The following is a 4911-nucleotide window of genomic DNA, read 5'->3' as shown; positions in this document are numbered from 1 at the left end:
ATCGAAAAGCACAGTTTTCCCAAGCCAAAATATTACAGCCAAAAATGGAAGCATTTTGAGAGGGCTGTGCTGCCACGGAGCCTTGTGGGAGCTGTAGTCCCACAGCTCCCGGCACAGCCGTGCCCGGCATCACCTCGCTCAGCCCCGGGACACGCTGCTACCACCTCACCTGACAAGGACACAAGGGACATCGCTGAGTGAGGGATGGGACTGTGGGTGCCGGTAACTGGCAGCAGGAACTGAGCCGATGCTGTGCCAGAGCGGGAGAGCCAGCAATCGCTGCGGTGGGATCATGTCTCTTAATTTCCAGCCACCCTCATTCCAAGCCAGGCCAGACAATTATACACAATACACATTTCGTGCAGGGAGCGCCAATTCCCAGGCCTATAAACATCCCATTTCCCACTCCAGCTGCACTGACAGAGTTGTACAGTTCAATTTCTACTGAAGCCCTCATATGCTGTCTGGTCCCATGAAGAGCTCTCAGCTTTACTCTGCTCATCCCAATTATTGTCTAAGGACCTCAAGTCAGGCAGGATTCAGACTGAATTCCCCAAATCTCTCCATTAAACAGATCTCTTCTTGTTAGGACCTATTTATTCAAGATGCAAATGACAGGCTCCCTCCTCAAATGAAATCATTTTCATCCAGAGCCAAATAACATACTTTAGTCTTCCTGGCATGAAGTGGTGAGCTATTAAAAATGGGAAGGAAATACAGCCAGGCAACTCCATTCCTCGCTTCAGGCCTTCTTCATCAATATTTCACTTAGGGAGTCACAGCTCCATCTTAATGGGAGCCCAGATGGCAGCTTTGTGAGCATGCAGAGCGACGGCCAGGAATGCTGCGGCACCTGTTGAATCCAGGACTGGCTCCATGGATGGGGCAAAGCCAGACACCTCTGCCTCAGTGTCCCTCGTACCAGTCTCAAACAGCAGCCCCAGTACAACTGGTGTCTAACAGCTCCTGGCTCCAAAAGGCTGTTACCCGCTGGTGCTTCCCAGGGAGGGGGAACCAGGAGCTCACTGGGGAGGATGCTCACGGTGAAGTGGGTGCTCCTGGCTCTGCTTCTGGCTCTGTCAATCATCAAGTCATGGCTCGACCTTGCAAAAAGCATCAAAGACCAGATTATGAGCCCCCAGATGCTGTACCCAGTCCCAAGTTTTGCCTGGATCCCTCCAAAGAATTCCACCAGTACCTGGCTCAATGGGCTGTACCCACCTGTGTCTGGATTCCTGCATGAGAGGAGAGCTGAGGAGTGGAGCAGGAGGAGAAGGCAGGTCAGAGCAGGGCCACTCAGCCCAGGGAAGGCATCTCGCTGCTCCTCACTCAGGTTTGCTGCTCCCTCCATTCCTGCAGCCCCGCGGGGAGGCTCCAGGGAGAGGGAAGGCTCTGGGAGATAGCAGGTTCCGTTACAATGGAAGAGAAGCGTGTTATTCGATCCAAGAGCTACAGGAGCAGAGATGAATAATGAGTCTACAGCACATCCACTTGTTTTCCTCAATATTCAGACTTGGCTCCTTTCCCTTAGATCCAATACTAACAAAACTGTATTTGAAATTCCCCCAAGTGTACTGTAACCATGCCAATGTGTTCGCAACTTCCTCCTGGCACGCTGCTGGTACCTTGCAATTACACCTGACACCGTGTATTTAGTGGGTTTCAGTCAAATTAAACACCGCGCCGGGCGGTGTTTAAGGCAGGGTCTGCCTCCAGCCTCGCAGCCGTGCCAAAAACTGCACACATGCGCACATGAACACACATGTACACACACACCCTACACCCCCCCACACACACACACACATCACTTCTGCAGGTGCACAGAGCCCAGCCCAGCCTGGCCAGTCCTGCCCCAGTGATGCTGTGCCACGACATCCCTGTGATGTGCCCTTTGCCACTGTGCTCCCACCTCAGAGCCAGCACAGGTAACCCACAGGCAGGTGCCACCCACACTCCCTGCGGCGCCGGGGCTGCAGGAGAGGTGGGATGGGCCACATCCTTTCTGGAATGAGAGTCCAGCACGGCACAGGGCTGGCAGCTAGCATTCCCCCCAGTGGGGCTCCTGTGCCAAGGACCAGGGAGCTGAGCTGTGCCACTGGATGCTGCCTGGGCCAAGTAGATGAGTAATCAAAACTCTCATTGCCAGCTCTGGTGCCAAGATGGGAACAGGAATAGGAAGCACATAACGAAGCCACTCACATGCTAATGACTAGGGAGAGCAGGAGCTGGTGCTGAACCTCTCTGCTTGCCCCGACTGCAGCCTTGGGATCCTTCCCAAACGTCTCATGTCCCTCTGTGCCCACGCCAGAGAGGTGCTGATTCAGCTTGCAGACATTCTGAGCATCCTTCTCTGCTGGCTAAGCCACAAGAATTCCCAAGGCTGGGCCCCAAAAGCATCTCCACGGCCTCATCCCTTGGAAATGCTGCACTCAGATTGGTGCTGGCAGGTTTGGGGTCAGGGCATGGCAAGAAGGGTTTGCTGTGCCGGGGTCAGAGTGTGAGGAGAAGGATTTCCTGTGCTGGTTCCTTCTGTTTCCACCCACAGGGACTGGAGAGCAGTGTCACTGTGCCCTGAGAGCCACCAAGAGCCAGGGCTTTAGCTGACATCAGCCACTCTAGGTGAGTGCAGCCTCATGATCTGTCTTATCCCTGATTAGTGTCCTTGGCACTCGCTGGGGACTCCCTGGCCAGGAGCTCCCTGGAATTATATAGAGAAAGTTAACAAGGATCAGCAGGTCAATTGTGAAGTAATGGGAGCTCTTAAGGGTTTGTTTTATTGAAACGTTTTAACATTAAATCAGCAATTTTTATGTCAATACTTGAAGCTCTTTCTGTACTTGTCAGTGAATTTTACTGGGGGCAGAGCAGGGCTGAGCACTGGGTCCTGCACCTCACAGAGCAAACCGGGTCTATTAATTAGTAAGTAATGCCATTAACAGCACCTTCAGGGTCTCCTGCCTCCCACCATCCCACGGGCACCACGTGTGCCTCCAACCACAGCCACTGGGGTGCTGTGAACCCTCAGAGCCCCAAATGCCAGGCTGTGACCTTGGGGATGAGGGGGTGGCTGGAGAGGGGACTCCGACCCTGGTGCCCAGCCCTGACACCGTATCACCGAGCTCTGCAGCTCCACAGGATTTCTCCTCCCTTCCCTCACCATACATGCTGGATGTGACTCTCACTTGTGGCAGGGATATTGGATTGCTCTCCTGAACGTGTATGAAGTATATGAAATGTTATAGACAATAAATATATTTAAAAGCTGGGGATGCAGCGTGTCAGCAGAGCGATTTCCCCTCAGTAAAAGGAGCTGGGAACGGGAACACTGAAGTCACCACGATCCTATTTCAGACTTCACACGGCATCTGCAATAACATCAGCGCCATCCAAAAAGCAACAATACACAGTTTATGAGCACCTGAAGTGCCCGTTGTACCTGTATTTACTCCATTAGGTTGTGTCACATCGCATTTGAACTGGAGGCTTTGCAGCTCAGGCTGCTCCTGCGCTGCAGGAGGCAGGAGGAATCCTCCCAGGTGAGGGAAGGATCCCGCAGAGCTCCCTCACCACCGTGATTGCGAAGGAAACCAGAATATTGGCACCATGGCAGGCAGCTGCCACAGTGGGCAGCTCCTTGGTGGGCAGCATCTGCTGATGGGAACATTCACAGCGGGCAGGATCTGTGGTGGGCGGCATCCGTGCAAAAAGGTCACAACTCTCTCTCTGAACTTCATAGGATCAGACAAAATACAGTTGAATGAAATGGAAAGGGGGTAAAAAAATGAGTATTCTGAAAAAATAGATATATAGGTAGATAGGTTGATAGAGAGACAGATGGATAATTAGATAGATGGAGATAGAGATGGCTAGATGGATGGATAGATAAATAGATGGATAGAGTGTGTGTGAATGCACATTGTAGAGGCAGATGAGAAGGCTTCCATAGGGTTTTCCCTTCCACCTGCTGGTCCCCCCTTCAGAATTCGCTGTTTCTCTTACAATTACTGATTTGCACTGATTTACAGTGTTTTTTGCACAGTGGGCAGCAGTGCCCAGGGTAGTGTCACCAGTGACCTGCACAGTGGAGGTAAGAGGGGACACATTCATCAGCACTGCCAGGGTTAGGGGTGACCGTGACAATTGTTATAGACAATAATTTCCAAATTTTAACAATAGGTGGAGGGAAAAAGTCCCCACTTTCTAATTAGCATAGCCACAGCTCCATGCAAACTTTGGGGTGATTCTGTCTCTCTTCTGCTTTGGTGATTTCAGGAGAACATGAACCATCCAATTATCCAATCAATTCTACACCGCCCGAGTAGCAGCTAAGAAAGGGGAAAGGTCAGCACATTCCAGAGTGCGGGACTAAAATGCCTTCATTTTCTCTAATATCTGTCTGTTTAATTAGTGGAACAATTGTTTGAACATTTTAATATATTAATTTAGCAGGAGGATAATTGTATGATTACAAATTCACTTCTAATTTTGTGATTACAAATTCACTTGGGCTGTGATCAACCGAAAAGTTGAAGCTTGCACTGAAATGAAATCTGGAATTTGTATGGGGAAAAAAAAAAAGGAATAGGGAGTGTGCTGGGTTCTGTTCTCCCTCTCCGGGGTGGGAAATGCCTCAGCAATCATGTGTGTGCCATGCTGGGAGGGTGCTGGTCCCACTGGGATGGGGCAAGGACTGCCCTGCGAGTGGGGTTTGGGCACTTGGAAGGCACATGGAACACCAGGACTGACAGGGGGAGCAACAGCCATGAAAGGAAATAGATTCAGGAATTTCTCACTGAGCTGCTCAGAGGCTGTTTGATCCCGATGCTCCTGGGAAGGGCTTGGCTTCAAGTTTTTCAGTTTTCCCAAAAAAGAGCCTTGCAAGGAGTGGAACATCAATGCACAGCACTTGGG

The sequence above is a fragment of the Neopelma chrysocephalum genome, unplaced genomic scaffold, assembly GCF_003984885.1.
Source record: "Neopelma chrysocephalum unplaced genomic scaffold, ASM398488v2 Primary Assembly neopelma1_77, whole genome shotgun sequence".
NCBI classification, from domain to species: domain Eukaryota; kingdom Metazoa; phylum Chordata; class Aves; order Passeriformes; family Pipridae; genus Neopelma; species Neopelma chrysocephalum.
The sequence above is the reverse complement of the archived record's forward strand: the minus strand, read 5'-3'. Positions refer to the sequence as shown.